At 42.4% G+C, this 20,626-nt stretch overlaps 1 pseudogene; it reads left to right on the top strand.

Moving 5' to 3' along the window:
* Window positions 1-52: 52 nt before the first annotated feature.
* Window positions 53-7,400, top strand: LOC115737440 (annotated as a pseudogene).
* Window positions 7,401-20,626: the final 13,226 nt, after the last annotated feature.

The following is a 20,626-nucleotide window of genomic DNA, read 5'->3' as shown; positions in this document are numbered from 1 at the left end:
ACTATCCAGTTTTAAGAAAGGCACTGTCCAGATTCACTCCATTCTCGCAGCCATGCCAACGTCCAACGTAGCCTTGATTTTCTGCGACTCCACAGAATCCAAACTTTCCAAGAGTTCCCCATTTCCAATTCGATTTAAGCCCATCTTGGCCAAAGGCAGGCTCTGCTTCGGCTCCATCTTTGGGTCGGGCATCTTCGTCATCACCGGCCAGGCCTATGACCACGCCGGCCCCGCCATCGTGTTCTCCTACGCCATCTCGGGCCTCTCTGCTTTGCTCTCCGCATTCTGCTGCATGGAGTTCGCGGTCGAAATCCCCGTGGCAGGTGGGTCGTTCTCGTAATTGCGAATTGAACTAGGCGATTTCATTGCTTTCATTGCGGCCGGTAATATTCTCTCGGAGGCCATTATGGGCGCAGCTGGTTTGGGTCGTTCTTGGACTCCGTATTTCGCGAGCATGATCAAGAACGACCCGGATTTCCTTAGGTTCCATGTCAAGGGTTTGGCCGAGGGGTTTAATCTTTCTGGACCCGTTGGCTGTTGCGGTGCTCGTGGTGGTTCATAGCATTGCGATGGCCGGGACAAAGCAGGCCTCTTGCTTGAATTGGCTCAGTTCTGTGATTAGTGCGGGGGTCCTAGTGCTTATTATATAGCACTTGGGTTCTCTCATGGGCATGTGTCGAATTTTTTCGCGGCTGCAGCTATCGTGTACTGGTCTTACACAGGGTTTGACATGGTCGCGGCCATGGCCGAAGAGACCAAGAAGCCGTCTAGGGACATCCAATTGGTTTGGCCAATTCGAAAGAGATTTTTTCATGAAATTTAGTATCGAAAAGGTATTAATTTTTCCTAATTATTGATCAAGGGAAAATCTGCATGGTTCTACGATATTCGTTGTTCGTAGATTTCTTTAGCTACTTTCTTACGAAATTTTGTTATAGCATCTACGACAGCCTACGGTTTAATTCCCATCAAGTTATGTGCAATGGTCGTGCAAATATTTGGTATTATGTGCAATGGTCGTGCAAATATAGGAGCTACAGCTACCCACGTGAGGTCCGTACGTAAAGAAGACCTTTGACAATGGAGTCCTGGTATTCTACTTGACCTTTAATATGACCACAATCTCAAGCTTTTGCAATCAAAATCTAGTGAAGTTTGGCTATGAACGCCTCCACGCCATTGCCGTCGGGTGTGTCATCAGTCTTATCATGACTCTTTTCATATTCCCTAATTGGTCAAGCAAGAATCTACATAGGATCTGTTTGGTTCGATATTTGGCCAATGAGATTTTGAGAAAATGCAAATATCTTTAGGTTAAAGGTCTTTTTAAAAATGCAAATAGTGTTTGGTAAAATGTATTTTAAAAATACATTGAAAAATAACTTTGGCATAAATGTTGTTTAGTGAAAAATGAACTTTGTAAAGTATTTTTAGATTTTGAAAAAAAAGCGGCGATCGGTGGCAACGAGTGGCGATCATCCGTTTTTAGGGGGGGGGGTCGGTGATGGCGGCGGCGGCGGTTGGCGGGCGGGCGGCGGTTGGTGGGCGCAGCAGCAATCGTCGGCGGTGGTGGGAGGCGACGGTCGATGGTGGCGGGCGGAGGCGATCGGTGGTGGAGGCGGGGCGGCGGTTGGCGGGTGGTGGGCCGGCGGCGGTGGTTGGCGGCAATGGGTGGAGGCGGATGGCGGATGGCGGCTTGTGGGCGGTGGTGGGTGGCTAGTAGCGGTGGGCGGCGGCGGTGACGGGTGGCGGCAAGCTAATTTGATAAATTTAAAAGAAAAAAAATTAATTGCATTTCGCAAAAGTCCTTTAGTCTTTAGGCTAAAAGACTTTGGAGAGCATTTAAGATGCAATTGCATCTCTCCAAATGAGTAAAAAAATGAACCAAACACCATTTACATTTGACCAAGGGACTTTAGAACCCAATGTTCATTCTCAATGTTGAACCAAACAGGGCCATAGTTCTACGATATTGATCTTCATAGATTTCTATAGCTATTTTCTTATGAAGTTTTGTTATAGTATCTATAACAGCCTATGGTTTAGTTCCCATCAAGTTATGTGCAATGGTTGTGCAAATATCTGGTATCATGTGCAATGATCATGCAAATATAGGAGCTACAACCTACATGAGGTTCCTCCCCGCATGTAAAGCTCGGTCTCTGACTCAGATTGCCAGGGCTCATATGATCCCGCCCTGGTTCGCTCTTTTCACTCTTAAACCGGCACTCCTATTAATGCCACTCTATCGATCACCGTGCTTAGTGTTGTTGTGGCATTCTTCTCTAGCTTGGATGTCTTGTCTAGTGCGTTGTCCTTCAGTGCTCTGCGCATTTTTATGATCATGGCTATTGCATTGCTGGTGAGACGGTATTATGTTAAGGGCGAGACTCCAAAGAGCGACGTTCACAAGTTCTTGGTTTATCTGTCTGTTATAGTCGCTTCTTGCGTTGGAGGGACAGCAGTTTTGGGGCTCAAACACTGGAGGATGGATTGGTTACGTGGTTGCTGTTATTTTTTGGTTTTTGGGCACTTTAGGAATGCAATTGCTGTCGCAGCGGTGTGCTCCATGGCTCTGGGGAATTCCCCTGGTTCCATATTTGCCATCGTTGTCAATTGGGATGAATATATTCTTGATTGGTTCACTAGACTTTGAAGCTATGTTACATGGACACGGGACACGATACGCGACGACATGACACGACACGACACGACACTCCGACACATGAATTGTCAAAAAATAGAGAATTTCAACACGTTGAGACACGTTGTACATTAAATATATATTTTTATATAGAACATGATAAATTATTATTTTCTTGAAGTCACAAATAAATAAATAATAATAAAAGCCCTTGAATGAATTTACATAATAATTCTCTTAAACTTTTTTTAGTTTCATGACCAGGAACTCTTCCTGTGAGGGAGGAGGACCTACTAAGAGAATTAAATAATAATGCTCTATGAAGGAATTATGTTTACCTGTGTAGTTCCTTGTCGCATATCAGCCATGTAACAGAGAAAGTAAGAGAAAGCTTCTTATAAAAAGACGCTCAGTCACGTGAGGTAACACATTTGGGTTTGATGGGCCATAAAAAAGGCCTAGCGAGAACTAATTTTGGATTGAAGTTGAATCGTGTCCCAGCGCTGTGTCCAACACGTGAAAATTATCTCTGAGAGCGTGTCCGTGTAACATAGCTCTGAAGCATTCTGGAGGTTCTTCATATGCACTGTGGTGATATACTCTACTATCTCTTGGTTGGGCTTCACGCAACTTATGACGTGGCTCGCCATATAGCACAGGAATCAAAAGTTGAAGATGGGAAAGAGAATGTGGATCATGGCTTGTCATAGGGGATGGTTTTGGTCTAGCCTTGGACAATGGACAGTAGTATGTCAAATTTTGTTGCGATCACGAGGGCACCTAACACGATCGTTGTAGCATTACGACGAGTGCACTAATTTACTGCAGTCTTGACATTGTTCTGCATCTGAATGACCGCATCACAAAAAGAAGCAATGTTAGACGTGCCTTCTTTTGGTTGGCATGGAAGCTGCTCTTCATTTTCAGTGTCATCTGCGAGGCAGAATGTGGCTCGGTTCAGATTGTCAGTGAGTCGGAACTCTACCATACGAAAGCAGTCATCCAGTGACACGAGCGAGTCGTCGCTATCCTTACTTTGTTAGACCTGTTTCTTTGTACGTGATGCATGAAAAAAGCCAAACTAAAGCGAATCTGTCGAAGATTTCTCTGGGATTGACTTCTAGTACGCAAGATTCACGAGTGAAGGAAAATTAATAAAGTGGATGAAGGTATTAGTAGAAAACAACTCAGATGATTGGTGTGAACATACAGAGAGGGTAAAATATTTGTTGCCTGTTTCCAACATCATGTACATGATTTACAGGCCTCTTTCTTGTCTAACTTGTAACTATAGCAAGGGAACTGAAGCATGTGGAAACGTTGGTCACTGCATGGAGGAGACAACGTGGGAGGTCAATGGCCCCCTTTTCTTGCATACAATCTCCTGGCACTCGTCTACTGTCTCTGCCAGCCACCTAGTTCATGTCATGCAAGTGCTGGGGACTCTCCTCACTTGCATGGCATTATGATCGGAGAAGTACATCTTCTAGTCCATTCAACATCTAATGTTATCCCGATCACAAGAAGAGTGTATGCAGAAAATGCGTGCACATTTACGCAGACACATATCGTGTGCGCACACAAATAATTTTCATGGTTTAGCATTGGCGAGATTTTCCCCCCAAAACGAAGGCCATTTGTGCACTAGCTCAAGGCCTTTGCCCCCATAAGAAATGAGAGGATCGAACTCCCTGAAGCACGTCTGTGGTTACAACTACTGTTGGTTGTTGACCATGAACTGATCAAGTACCGCACAGAGCACCACCTCCAAGAACCCCGGTCAAATTTGGAAGCAAGTTCCGGTGTACCCTTTTTTTTTTTCCCCTCTCTTGCGGGTTCCATGCAGAGACTGATTCTGGCATTCCTGCACACACATGGAGCCACAACGTCGCTTGTCGTACTTTATTGGTGCGGTGAAGAGATGAAGGCTGCCGACGCAGTGATCTGTGGTTGGATAAGGCCAGCCTATGAAGTTAACCCCATTTGACTCTGTGCTTAACCATATTTTCTTTCTTTTCCTCCTTTGGGTAGGAAATCATCTCTCTCTCTCTCTATACCCTTGCATGTTCGGCTTAACTCGAGGAAGAAGTTCTGGCCAAAAGAATTAACATAGAGGACTCCTCATTCTCAAGAGGGTGAAGAGTCCATGTCTAGAGGGTTGTCTCTTCGAGTTCAGACAGAGGACTATAGAAACCATTCGCCAACATCTCCGGGATGGAGGTTCGGTACAAAGCATCGCGTGTTCATGCACTCGAAAAGTTATTGGCAAGTGTGGCAAACGAACGATCGAGATCTCTCTTTATATGATCCAACGGCGGATAACCTCAATGACACATAACATATTTATTATCCACATTTGATTGTGTCTCATGTAAATTTTAACCTTTTTGGTTCAGTATTTGAAATGGGCTTTGGGATTCTAAAGTCTCTCGGCCGAATGAAAATGTCCTTTGGTTCATTTTTTTAGGAAACTTCCTGGAAATGCAATTGAATTTCCAAAGGCCTCCTTTAGTTCAAAGCAAGTTCAGAGTACCATTTGGATAGTAGCATTCTCAGAATGTAAATGGATTTTTATCTTCCAACTTTGATTTCACTCAACTTTCATAATTCCGAAAATATCCTTGAAAACCCTTATTTGCTGTCAATGGCCTTAGCTACCCATGAACCACCACCACCCTCGCAAGACTCAGGCGAAGGTCGCTTGTATAACCCGACCCAAGGCGACGACTGCTTGGTCTCACTATCCTACGTGACAGCCACTTGCGGTCTGGCATCCTTAGGCAACGATTGGGTCGCGCAACCGAGGCATCGCCTAAAGTCAAGCAACCACAATCGAGGTTGGCCAGCGGCCAATTTGGCTAGCTGGCGGTTTTGTTTCTCCGGCAAATAGTTTGAGATTTAAAGAAAATAATAATGATATTATGAAAAGTCATTTACCAAAGTGTAGTTCTTACAAACGTCATTCATGTCAAAGGTGCTTTTCAATGCATTTTTAAAATAAATTTTCCAAAAGCAATTTACATTTCGAAAATCTCATTTACCCGCAAAAATGTTTGCATTTTCTCAAAAATATTCTCCCAAGACCGAACCAAAGAGGCCCAAAGTCAACAAAGCACCGGCTTGTCATAAAATTTATTCCATCAGAAGGGAATCGTGGCATTATGAGATGAGACGGCAAGATAATATGTTTTATTAGTCGAAAAGCTGCAACATGTTGGGGGGAGACAATCTTAATGGAATATTAGGACGGCTGCAGCGAAACTCACTTAAATTAATTTGTCAAGGGTGGGGGATTCTTGAACATTATACGATCAATAATTGAAAAAGTTGGCCACCCATCTCTGGTGCTCCATTCTTGGACGAGAAGCCACTTGCTTAATGATTCAATTGACCGCGAAATCTAAACTTCGTGACCGGCGAGTTACGTTTCAATGTGATCGCAACAATCGGCCCTTAGAAAAATGTTCCCGACCCTTTTGAAGCCATATGCGTAGACATCCGACCACATTTGTGTATGCTATGGCATTTCCAAATCGAAATCGATTCGAGGGCATGTTCTTCCGTGCCTCGACAATGTCGGAAAACTATGTGCTACAAATATGAAGAAACAATAGATGAAAATGGAGGTGAAAGGACATGGGGACGTCACTCTAAAGGTGTTGTTGGGGATAAGGTAGAGAAGGGCGAGTTCATCCCGAGGAGATAAATATGAAAATAAAGGGATTCATTGCTAGGCGCAGGTTTTGTCTTGAAAAGGGAGGAGGACCCTCCCCAAAACGTGCTCACGCGGCCATTTTGTTGACAATCGCCTGTTTTTATCTCTTTGTTTTTACCCTTTTGGCCCGAAAAGAAGAGAAGGGAAAATTGGAGTCCGTCGTTATCACTTATCAGCATCGGCTTTGACCGACCGACGATTGCAACGACAGGACAACAACCGAGGATGCTGTCTGATTCCTGCGTTCCCATCTCTCCACCTCACGCTTCCTTTGACAAAATTGCCGTGACGTTGCCTTCGAATCATCCTTTGGATAACGGGGACGCCAATTGTTCCTTCACACTGCTCTGAATTTGGCACGTGATTAGTGCAGAATGCAGACGTCGACTGTGCCAAGATAACATCGTTCGACATGGCACGGCGGGATCGGAACTTCCGAACTTGAACGCTTCATGGCTTCGCATCGGCAAAGCGGATCGAAAATTTACTAAGGTTTTACGGTGTTTGCAGCCGAATCTTTTGAAAACCGGACTATGCAAGATAAAAGATTCCCGTAGATTGTAGCCCTAGCTCAACCCTCGTGTCAGGTTCTCTTGTTAATAATCAACTCATGTTCGGTTCCATGTGATCTTACATGCCAATAATTGCCGGGGCTTCCTAATGTATATTCTTTAGTCCATGTTTAGCCACCCCTATAATATGAACGTAGCCTCTGCTTATCACTTCAATCCCTTTCACTAGGGCAGGTTTTGAAGTGTTGAAACTTGCCCACCTACAAAGCGTGGGGGGGAAGTCCATGCCGAGGACCTAGACATGTTGTAAAAAAGAAGTAAAGAAGATATGGGGAGCCTGCTTTTCTATTTTTAGCACCAAATTCATCTTAAAAATTATAAAAAATCTTAAACTATGCCTATTGTGATACATTTATCTTAATTTTTTTTTGTGATACCAAAAACCCTAAGCTTGTTATCCATATGCCACATTAACATTAAATTATTCTTTTGTGACACCGAAAATTTCAAATTTATAGGCGCATGACATACGTCCCCTAAGATGAAGGTATCATATATATACTAAGTCTTGAGATAAATGTGCTACATAGGTATAAGTTTTGAATTTTTAGGGTCGTAAAGAAAGATTTAGGATAAATTTATCTTGATCGATATAGTTTAAGATTTTTGGCAGCTCTTATTAATTTTTTTTTTTTGACAAACTTGAGATATCGTATCTCAAAACCTTTTTGCTCTTGGTCTCGTCATCTCAATGATGAAACTGTTCAAAGTACAACAACGTGGCACGAGATGTGACCCGTTTGATCTCGCAAAAGACAACCCAATCTCTTATTGGGGGCAGAGGGGAGGGCCTCGGAGCGAGCGACATTGGTCGGGGACCTCCGATTCAATCTGGATCACGCAACTTTGCAGTAGCAGCAAGGAATCTTTTCGTTTCTTGGCAACAGAACTATGAAATGGAGAGGAGGGTATCTCGTTACGTTGCAGTCCTACAAATGATATTTTTAAGTGGTAGGGACTGGTTTTGACGCTCCATTATTGGTGGGGTTCTCTCTGCCTTTTTTTCTTTTGACGAGACAGTTAGCAGATCATTGCTCGACCCTACGCAAGGAGTTTCGTCGGCTCGACCATCTCCTCCCATCCTCCTCGGCTCGAGCGAGCGAAATCGTGAGGATCGTCGTCCGGGTTCGGCACGTATCCATGGCCTTCGTTTGCTTCTCCTGTTGGGAGGTGAAGGTCCGATGGAACTCGAACTCGAACTCGAACCCGGATTGAACGTATGACAAAAGGAGAGGGATATGAGACGCACTGATTCAAACTTTCGTTGCGCAAATCATTTGCCATGCAAGATAATGAGTATCTGTGCAAAAAAAAAAAACATCTATTGGCTTGGTTCAATGGCCAATCCATCCGCCTTGAATGGGGGAGAGGCTTGCGGGGAATAGACCCCTACATCTACAGAAGCGGGGGTGGTCCGGCCAGAGAATCTTAGCCTAAGCAAATTCGCGGTACGTTTTTAGGATTTTGAAGGAGTGTTAAAGCTTCTTTCGACTATCCTATCCTACCAAACCCGAAAAAAATGCGAAGGGCCAAGTTTTTCCCGGCCGCCTAGCCAATCATTTCGAAAAGGTAAAGCTTGGTTTTCAAGATCGTATTATCCTGCTTCCCTCGTCGAAGGGAGTTTCCTCCAATCACGTCTCTAAGGAAAAATCTCAAAAAAAGTGCTTAAGTCTTTTCATTTTCTCAAATAAAGATTTGAAGTGATCATTATTTCAAATAAAGGCATCAAGTACATTCGTTGTCTCAAATAAGGACCTAAAGTGGACGTTATTTCAAATAAGGGCCTAACGTAGCCATACTAATTTCAAAAAAAGGCTTGACTCACCATGGATTAGGGGCATTTTTGTCATTTTCTTTTTTATATGTTTTTTCTTTTTTTTTTTTTAAAGGAAGGAGATACGGACGGGAGGGGGTTGTCCTTCCGCTCGTGGCTGCAGCCCCAATGCTGGTGGGGGCGGCGATGATGGTCGTCGGGGTCGCCGGCTCCTCGACGAGGGCCGACGACGCCGCGCACTAGGGGTGAGGGCCACATTGACGGGAGAGGGTTGCGCCAAATTTAGGCGAGGGTCATTGGCTCTCCCAGTCGTGGTGTTGGCTGCAGCCCTCGGCCGGACTCGGGTGTCGATTGCCGACTCACCCGGATCCGGGAGAAGGTCGTAACCCTATTCTGTCTCTAGCGAGGGCTACCGGGCGGTCGCCTTTGGTTGGAGGGGACAACGCCGGTAACCTCGCCGGCCATGGCTACGGCCACAAGCGAGAGGGCGTAACCCTCCCCCCTGTATCTCCCCTTTTTTGTTTTTTTTTTTTACTTTTACATTTTTATTTTTAATTTAGTTTAATTAAACATAGGTTTAAATTGTATTTTGACGAAAATGTCCTTGATTGACCAAAATTTTTGGCCGGCCAGCGAGGTCAGGCCCTTAGTTGAAACAGTTATGACCACTTCAGGCCCTTTATTTGAGATAAACAATGCACTTCAAGCCCTTATTTGATACAAAGAAGGCACTTTAAGCCATTATTTAAGGAAATAAGAGGACTCGGGGCCCTTATTTGAAAGTTTTCCTGTCTCTAATTAGTAGGTTACAAACAATGGATTTCGCTCACGTTAATTAAAAGATCGCTTGGAGGAAGTTTTCTCTATTTAGAGATAGAAGGAAAGGAGGCTTTTGTTCTCGAGGGCCGTGTTGGTTAGGATTAGACACACAAAATTAATTTGAGACACAAAATTTATCTTGGCATATCTTTAAAATATGGCTATATCTAGCAGAGGATTCTACTATTATTAGCACCTCCCACCTCTCGATCAGCTTAGTTACAAGAGAAAGAGATTATATATATAACAGTTGTTGGAAAAAATACGCACACATCAATGTATCAGGGGAAATACGTAACACTTTTTGTTGTCACCAGAAAATAATCATTGGCAACCATAAAATCGAGAATCGGTAACCCAGAAATGTATGATTGGAAACGAAGGATCACTAACTTCAACACGAGTGTAAACAACAATTAGTTTCTAACAACGGTGCAAAGCGGTTTCACGAACTATGTCTCCCAAGATACAATACCTCGAACCCGTTTATATCAGCATTATACGAACGTAACTCTATCGAACACTTTTCGAAACCAACGCACTTGCAGGGCGATTATGAGAGAACTAGAGAAGTATTTTGAATTCTTCAAATTCTATGAATTATGGACTATGTAGACAAGTCTGTTTATAGATCGGAAAAACAGATGTAAAAAATCAAAAGGACATGAACTCAAAGTTTCGTAGGGATCTATCACAAATGTTGAGCCATTAATCCTAATAATTACAACAACAGTGATTATTAATGGCTTCAAGACTAGGAGCGCTATCATCGGACCCTTGCCTGCTCGAATTTCGTGTTTTTCTGTTAATGGAGAGTATAAATCATATCCGAATTGACAGCTGTAAGTGTCCTTGAAAATGGTCAACCCTGTCAATCAAATGGATAGATGAAAGAACTCTACAAATATGCAATCATTTCTCGCATGCAGAAAAGTAGATGTGAAGCTAAGAGATATCTCTGGATCGAGCATGCCAAGTCTTGTAGACACGAAAATCTCCGGTCAATAATGCGCCAACTTCGGTGGCGTCCGTGCGCGAGAGGGGATAAGAGAGAGAGGGGGATGCGTACTTGACGTCCTTTTCTAGTCTCGTTGCTCTTCTCGCACGCTCTTTAAAAGAAAAACATGGTTCAATGCAAAGAAAGTACTTTGGCAATGGTAAATTGGTAACCGTGCCATGCACCAAAAGTTTTGCCTTTTGGGGCTTACGTACTATTGCCGAGTCTCCAACCCCTTAAAAAAGATGGATCGGGCGATGATTTTCTCGGCTGTTTTTCCTATTTCCCTTGGGGACATTCCGCAGCTTGACGACTGTCACTGAGAAACTCAAGCATTTCTTCAGAAAAATATGTGCTCGAGCATGTGGCCAACGCGGACATCCATCGACTGTTTCAAGTGAAACATCCATCTTTTTACCAACCTCGAACATGCTCGATGTCACAAAAGACCAGTTAAACTTGTGATGAACGATCGAACCAGGCGCACGCCCTCTCACACACGTGCATTCTCAAAGCAACTTCTTGTGGATGTCCTCGTGGTTTACATCATGGCTTGGGGATTAGTCGGAAGTGATTTTTATTTTTATTTTACTTTTCTCAAATTCTGATGGTTATTATAATATTCGGTGTGTTTGTTTTGTGAAAAATTCTATGATAAAAGAAAATGCTTTTCGGAAAATCAATTTTTAGGAAAATGATTTCCCCTTTTCAGGCAAGGGAATCAATTTTCACAACTTTAGGCATGCATATTTTCTTTGAAATAAATGATTTTTCTTTGAGCAATCATTTCCAGCAAAATCATACATGCGAAACTCTAGGAAATTAATTCGCAAAAAAACTCCTTCATCTAAATGAACATACTCCGAAAGGGGCATTTGTGTCACTGAAAACATGATGATATAGTCGACTATTTTCCATGGAAGTCTTTCTCAATAAAGATGAATAATTCTCGTCTGCTTGATAATTTAGGGAAAGTGATATATTTCTTGCCAAAAAGGAGAAGTCGTTTTCCTCCGACCTGAACTTGTCGTAGCTTTCCCATTTTTCAAAAACCGGGAGATCGAAAATCAGCCTTTTCGGAAATGGTTTTCTGTCAAACAAAGGGATTATGAACTTGACGTAAACGGGCGCGCCAATATTAGCCTCCCGTGGTCCGTAGCCCTAATAATGCACGGGGGGGAACGAACGATAATCAACGCGGGGAAGACAACGAGCAAGAGGGGAAGGCACGGCAGGCTTTGCTTGAAAGGATGTGTGCGCACTCCTACGACGACCCTCGAAAGGTGGGGGTGGGGGGGCCGGGGGCCTCCCCTCCCTTCACGCGTAACCTAAATCACCCATCCAATCACATCAGTCAAACCCACCTTTCTCTCCATTTTCTCTTTTGCGTTTTAATTAATAAATCCCTTTTTCACCCATTATTCCAATATTTAAAAAAAAAACCGAAAAGAGAAGAAAAAGAAAAAGAGTGGGCCCCTCTCTGTGGTCAAATTCAAAATAGTAATCAGCTTGACTTTTTTGACGAAATGCTTTGTTGGAACCAGATCAGGGGATGGCTACGTGCGTAGACTTGGAACTCGCGCGTTACTGCTCCACTGCAGGAACGGATTTTCTTTCTCTGTCGGGACGGGGAAAAAAAGAAAAAGAAGACATCATGGCTGTAGCACGAGCGAGCGAGCGAGCTGAAATATGTAATAAACTGAAACGACTCCACACGTGTCGCTTCCGGAGCGATAATAGTGGGAGACCTTCCTTTCCTCCCATGTGGTTTCATAAGTTGCTCATCCTTTTCGGGAGCACAGTACACAGGGCACTGAGATAGTAAGATTCGCATCTCTTGAATCCTTGGACAGTTCCATCGCTCGTGTATCTCGACGTCAGGAAAATTCAATACGCGTGCATCTGTGGGGGGGAGGAGACATAGAGTATCTAGGTGAGCCAAATCGTCGCCACTTGTCGGCTCCTTGTGATTTCATTTGTGGGCTCATATAATCGACGTTGGCCATGTAAATGATTTTCGATCAAAATTGAATGAATAGATTGAATTGATATAAATATAAAATGTTTATGTCTAAATAGGTCTAATTAAAATATTTGAGATTGAATTGATACCAATGCAAATAATTTAGTGACTTTTTTTTTTTGGTACTTTCTCCTTAAAAAAGTGGCACAGTCGTAGTATTATACCATGATGGGATCGTCCATTTTTATGAGATTAGTCTATAAGTAGTGGCCACATCAAATAATAGCGAAATGGTTTTCCAACGATTTAGGAGATGGGCGATGTATGGATAAGAAGGGGGCCACGACGCGAGACTCATTCGGATCCGTCCATGGCTTCAAAAAAATGAGGAAAGAGAAGAGAAGATGGATGGAGATTTGACAGAAGAGGAGAGCAAAAGCTGTAGCTCTACGCCTGGCCCCTACCTGTCCATTGAATGCCAGCCATTGCAACCCCCATCCCCCCTCACAACCCCGAATGCATTTCTAATTTCTGCGCATCTTAAAAACAAAGTATCCTATCTCGGCACGTGCGATGCGCATGGCGTTCTGGCCGATATACATTTCGATTAGTCTATTCTTGTGCGATCGTTACGTTAAAATAGTCCTGTCGTGGCTTCGGAATAGGCTTAAGCTTGTAGGCGCTTCGTTTACGTAGATACGCTTCCGATGTTATTGAAAGAGTGGAATCCACTGGGTGGAGTCGTATGCTTGACTAAGCTTGAAAGGCATTTGATGAGATCTAAGCTTAATGAGTCGGTTGCCTGCATGATACTTTTATAAATGTCTCCACGGATTTTGTTCGCGCAGATCTGGGCGAAGACGGCGATAGGGTTTACACTAGGAAAGTGAACAACAACCACACGCTTATGCATCCCGAGGATGAATCTAGTATGGAAATCCCTTGTCCTGGTCAAATAACTTCATGATCTTTTCCTCTGATCCCGAAAAATCGAATATGGCAGGCAAGAGCTATAACCTGCGATTTATACCCTTATGCAACAATCCACGATAATCACGTTAGATACACGAATTATAGATTCATAAAGTAGAAGCATTGCCTGTTGGATCCACGTTGATGCGGAATTTGGACGATCCGTTGCTCAAGAACTTCTCTCAGAACCCCTTTAACACTTCAATGAGACGGCCCCCACGTATCGTGAGACTCTTGATGTAGGTTGTGTGGACATGGTTTAGAGGAGGGACTGAGCTCTATTTATAGAGATGAAACCTTATCCTCTCATTATAGATAAAGCTTATGGCCCATACTATCATCCCATATCAAATTTGAATTAGATTTATCTATCTTTATTAGACCAATTATATTTACAATATCAATTAATAAAGCCCACATTTGAATATTTGAAATATATTCTAACATTCTCCCACTTGGGCTAAATTAATGAAATTGTCGTATAGATCTTTATATTGGTCTAGAGATAATTCCCAATAGTCAATCGATCCATAAAGTCTTAAGCAAATCATAAAACGCATCAAAAGACAAGGCCATCCATGGTACAAATGCCTTAACTTGATATGGATTTGATATGGTGGTAGGAACGGATAACATCTAAAAGACACCTATATGTTATCCTCTTTGTCAACCATTCCTTACTTTATGTGTCAAAAACCGATGTGTCACAAGAAACATCTTAGTTCAAGAACACATATATCTTACCTATAGTTAACTATACTTATGTGTAACAAGACATATCACATGCCAAAAACGCCCCACCATTACTCAAGGTGTACACAATACCTGAGATTTTAATAGATATGCATTCAATAACACATTCATAAATACTTAATTGAATATAAAAGAATCAATACATATCAAAACCGTTACTAAAAGTAACATAATACAAATGCAAACTTTATTAGAGCAAAATAGAAAGCTCCCACTAGATAATGGCATCCAGATGCTTCAAGCCCATGCTAATAACATGTGTTCAAATACACAAGGGCGAACCTTTAGCGAAACGAGAAATGCTCCGCACGCACCATTCTATACGGATTCCTATGGTCAAAAAGACCTCCAATGCAGACCCGAACCTCGTGTTGTTAATGAACAACAGGATTGTCACAATACAACCGTATGGGTCTATCAACAAAATCAAATACGGCAACTCCCTAATGAGATTCGAACAAATAGCCCGGTAGCAAAAGCATGCTATAAACTCCCCATAGTATATGATGAAATCATCTCCCACTTTTCCAGATCCCACCCGATAAAAAGCACCCGTTGTCGACTTCTTGTCATCACACCAATAACCAAACCATAGTTGCAAGTTTTGAACATGTCTATAAATTAGCATATAGTCCGGTCCTCTTAAGTACCTCAAAACCTTTGCAGGGGTTGAATCTAGAAGTCAAAGCAATATCCGGTCTAGTACAAACCGGCATACATGATACTACAAGTCACACATAAGTACATTCTCATGCCTTCCAATATCCGAATGAGGACATTGTGAAAGACTCAATTTATCACCTTGCAGATAGGAGCAATTCCGGTTGCGTTGCATATTGAATCTCTCAAAATACGATCAATGTATGCCCCAGATAAGCCTAATATGGAGGAACGATCTCTATGGATCTCAATTCCAAGAACAAAAAGCTCTAATATCATACAAAGTTCGACAACATTCTCTTTGTCATGCAGTAATCAATGCGAAACATCAACATAAAGAAGAAAAAATAAATTTCCTCCCACCGACCTAAAATGAGATCTAACTTGTTCTCAATGAACCAAAAAAGTAACAACACTATGAAACTAAGTACCACCGCAGAAGCTTGCTAAACATAGATAGACTTTAATCTACAAACTAAATTACTATCACCCAAAACCTGTTGTGCCATATAAACTTGTTCATCAAGGTCTCCATTGCGTTTAACGTCCATCGGTGAAGCTCCATATCAAAATGAGCTACAAAACCATGATTACTCTAAACGAATCTTTAGAAGAGACTGGAGAAAAAGTTGCTTCATAATCACCTTCTCGAGTGAATCCCTTAGCTACTAATTTGACTTAAATTTTCAATCTTCGTGGAGTCTTTCTTAGTCTGAACACCCACTGCAACGACGGGTTTATATCATTCGTAATTCAACAAGCTCCCAAACACCATTATGTTTCAAGACAACATCCATCTTCATCGCATCAGCCAAAATGAAGGACAAGAAATAGCACAACCGATACATAATCTTGCTCACCTAAATAAACTATGTAGTCGCGGTATAGGATCGTCTTGTCAACGGATCTCTAGGAATCTCAACCTTATTCGTTCTGAGAGCCTGAGAATTTCATCGGGCGCCACAGGAGGACACAATTGTATAGGTATAGAAAAGACATAGAAGTACACGACCATTATCTTCAATAGTAATCACCTTTTCCGCCATCAAGCTTAGAAACTTCACCATCACAATTCTCATTCCTCCATTGGGATTATAAAATGATATCCCTTGAATATCCGATAAGACGAAATAACAGAGTGGTCTGGAGTCAACTTCTCAAAGTTGGATTATACAATTTACTCGGCATCCCAAACTTCGGCTAGGTTCCGCCGAACAGAAAGGAGTAAGAGGCAGGAACACGATTCAAAATATAAAGCGCCGTTTTCAAAGCTTCACCCCACAAAAACAGTTCGCTAATCAACATCTCACATATCCATAAGTGTACGATTACGCCTTCGCTACACCGTGGACTATCGGGCATAGTAAGAGCCACAATCCCGACCCTAAGTACTGGCGAATGGCCCTAAGCTCGCATGTCGCCCATAATACCACCACCGCGGTCGATCGACAATTTTATGACTTTTCCCACCCGACTAGAGATTAGACTTTCCTTAATCAAGTACAAATAACCATATCGGAATAATCATCTATAAATGTATGAAATAAAAATTATACACAATGTTTATAAGGTCCACTATATTATGAATGATTCTAATTAAATGAGAACTACGTCAGTTTTCTTCTTTATTTTGGTCATCTTACCCCTACAAGAGCTACGCATGCGTTTTTTGAGAGTGGCGGAATGTCCGCCTTTATTAATCTTTCCACTCTTTCCTTAGAGATGTACCAAGACGTTTATGCCATAATGCGTAAGACTGTTCCTTAGGTAGAGGTCTTTTAGAAACAACATTTTTGTATAAGCGCTATATTTCGTTGGGAGACAAACATAATCTGACAATCCATTGAACATAGTGCAATACCCAACTTTATTTGAATTAAAAGAAATAGAAATTGCATTGTTTGAAATCTCAAAGAGTATCCACACATGTCCAAACTTGATACGGAAATTAAATTCCGTCTAAATGAATGTACATAAAATGTGTTTCTTAACATCAAATTAAAACCGATCTAAAATTAAAATGACATCTCCACGAACTCGACGTTAGCTTTTTGTTTCCTACGGTGAGCTTTGATTCTTCCTTATTTGGCTTCATCCGGTTTATGAATCCTTATGGTAAACGCAACATGATTAGTTGCACCGCTATCCAGCCACCACGACCAAGATGGGGCTTGACATTAGATTCACAAACCAGTCAAAGAATCATTACCTTTAGGCTCACGCTTAGACAACCAATTTTTATACTTAGCCTCTTTCTTACGTGTCATCCCTTTTCGAAGAAGCGAGACCATCCTTACCAGCTTTACCGTCCCTTTTAAAGGTCGGCTTCTTTGAACAAGTTGTGATGCAAGATGAATGAGTTTCTTTGTAGCACGATTTTGTGTCCCCTACCCCTTTTGACACAACTAGAAGCGTACATAGCAATATATGTTTTACTTTTCTTACTTAGTCTCCTCGACCTACCCTTGCAATCAAATCATTGATTGTCCATGGTTGATCGGCATTTTTTTTGATGATGCCAAATTCGGGTGGAAGGGAGTTAAGTGCAAGATGCACAATACAAGCATCGGGATAGGAACATTAAGGGCCTTAAGCTTTGATTGCAGATCAACCATCCTTAGGACATAATCTCTAACACCAGCGAACCATCATACTTTAATGAATAATCCGACATATGTGTGCCTACTTACATTAGGCAGTCACGATTTCTAGCCACAAGGCCTCATCATCTCCCTAGCGTGATGTCGCATCAAAATCACTTCTAAGATGTTCCGTATGGATCGCTTCATCGACGGTAAGCAAATCCTATTGCTCTTTTCCAAGCACAAACGTGCTTTCGGGTATCTAATCGATGGGAGCTATGGTCTATCCTCATTAAGAGCGACATGAACATCCGCTAATTCCATACCAAACAGAAAATCCTCTCCACTTCTTAAAATTAGAACCGATAAGAATTCAATAGCTATGGAGTTGCGTCACGAAAAAGGTGACTGAAAAAATCAATATTTATAATTAGCATAATGTGAAAATTTACCTTGAGAGTTACATACATCATCATATAATCACCTTTGGGCGAAGACATGATATGCGTTGTATACTCTCCGCATTACCCCATGAGAATTTATTCTAATCTTCGTTAATCACCACCTTTGGGTGTATGAAATCACTTAGACCAACCAATTCTCAACCATATCGTACATGCAACCCTCCATGCAACAACACGCAATTACCTCATTTGGGAGTATAACTATGCATTAAAGCAGAGACATCCCAATACTTTATAAACCTTTATTTATTTAAATCCAATCAAGTTGCCACTTTGCGATCACTACCCAATTAGATTTTTGAAATTGGGACATAATCTTTATATTTCACATTAACCGTATGCATGTAGTTTCATAAAATGAGGGCAATCATCCACAAAATTACATGCCGTGCTAATTCACTCAGCAATACATGTTAAACTATATACATGTAATTGATAAATTATGCTCCAATATTACATGTGAGATTACACCGTATTTCACGAAACCATATAGAAATACATTGAAATACCCAAAAATACCCCAAACAATACACGTATTTGGGATTCTATAGGTATTTTTTATTCATAAAAACATCAAACATGTAAAATAAATATACCACATTGTAGAGCATGAGAATACGAGCACGTCGGTACCGGAACACCTCAATCGGACTTGCCACGCTCTAGCGCTACACGAAGCTTCGGCGCGGAGCAGCACACGTGCGAAGCAGTTCAATTCGCCGGTTAAACCGGTCGAAAGAAATCGAGAACGGTCAAGGGCGGGTCGGGTTGCGGGTCGGGTCGGTTCGCACCCGGACAAGTGACGTGGACGTCGGCCGCACGCGTCGAGCAGTGGGCGCGGTCGGCGTGGCGCGTGCCTTCGCGCGTGGCCGCGCGCCCGATGGGCAATGGCGCGTGGCGGCGCGTGCGGCGGTCTCCGGCGACGATCTTTATATGGTTTTGCTCGTCTCGTTGTGTAGGTTCCAAATATATAATTTTCTTTCAATTTTGAAAAATAAAATTTAAAATACACAACATAATTCGAGATCTAGAACGAGTTGGCTCGATACCACATATAAGCTGCGATTTATACCCTTATGCAACAATCCACGATAATCACGTTTAGATACACGAATTATAGATTCATAAAGTAGAAGCATTGACGCACCTTGTTTCGGATCCATCGTTTTGATGCGGAATTTGCGACGATCCGTTGCTCAAGAACTTCCTATGAACCCCTTTAACACCGGCTTAATGAGACGGCCCCCCACGTATCGTTCGACGACTTTGATGTGAGGTTGTGTGGACATCGGGGTTTAGAGGAGGGACTTGAGCTCTATTTATAGAGATTGAAACCTTATCCTCTCATTATAGATAAAGCTTATCTCGGCCCATACTTATCCAATCCCATATCAAATTTGAATTAGGATTTATCTATCTTTATTAGACCAATTTATATTTACAATATCAATTAATAAAGCCCACATTTGAATATTTGAAATATATTCTAACAAGAGCGAGACATTCATTATGGAAAGCGGTCTAGGCAAGGGTAGCGGTCCTCGTCGGCCAAAGGTGAGGGTTGCAGCCTTCAGCAATGAAGTGGGAGGAGATGAAGACACAACAAAGAAGGCAAACAATAGTGAGGAAAAGAAAAGAGAAAAAATAAATAAAAAAAGAATAATTCTTAAAAATATTGCAAAATTACGTCATTTCGATTCATTTCTTACATATTAACCATCGATTGTACTACGTGGGACGACCGGTTCTGACTGGAAATTGATGGTAGCGATTTCCAGCTTAAATAGAAAAATGGGCTCAACAAAAAATTGCCAAGAGTTTAGGGTTGCATTGATTAAATTAAAAAATTTATGACTGAATTGAAATCGGTGTAACAGAATTATGATTTTTTGGATAGAGTTGATGGATCGGAGCAAGTATACTCTACTTTTAGGAATGCCAAAAGAAAATCCGAGAGAGAGAGAGAGAGAAGAGAAATGAAGTGGACCATCAATTGAATAGGTCGACCCTGGGGCACGTGAGCTGCATCAGGTTGGTTTAGGCGGGGCTCATAACGGGGTATGTTGTGAGGTGAAACGAAAAAACGGGGTATGTTTTGAGGTGCCGTGGCGGCGAAATCGCTTCAAAAAGAGCGCCCATTGCGGGGGAGCAAGCGTGGCAATGCATCTGGAGCATTAAACGGGCATAGACGCCACGTGGGGCTCACCGACCGAAACCGAACGAGCTCAAACGTACCGAGTTAATGAAAAAAAGAGATCTTTGTTTTTGTCCTACAGATTTTGATGCGAGGGGAGGGGGAGAGAGGAGGCCACGTCACGGGGAAAACCCCAAAAAGAAGATGATTGTGGAGGGGGAGGGGACAGCACGTGCGGGAACGAGCCCCGACATCAGCAGGAAGGCCTCTCCGGACTTCTGGGACTGGACGAGGGAGATGGGAGGGTGGGGGAGGGCGTTGTGGTGGTGGTGGTGGTGGACGCACCAGTCACTTTACTCTTCTGCATTCCTCTCCACCTCTTCATTTATTTCTCTCTCCTTTCCTTTCAGGAAAATCGATTTCAATAATCTCTGGAGGTATACGAAATCGAAAAGGATTTAACGGAACCGCGTCATTAAATCCCGCCGGTCCGATCAAAACGCGAAGCAGTTCCGGTTCAGGGAGAATCGCGACTGTAGAGAGAGAGAGAGATCCGGATCATTTGCATGCCAAACTC

The sequence above is a fragment of the Rhodamnia argentea genome, chromosome 2 (assembly GCF_020921035.1).
Source record: "Rhodamnia argentea isolate NSW1041297 chromosome 2, ASM2092103v1, whole genome shotgun sequence".
Classification (NCBI taxonomy): Eukaryota; Viridiplantae; Streptophyta; class Magnoliopsida; order Myrtales; family Myrtaceae; genus Rhodamnia; species Rhodamnia argentea.
The sequence above is the reverse complement of the archived record's forward strand: the minus strand, read 5'-3'. Positions and strand labels throughout refer to the sequence as shown.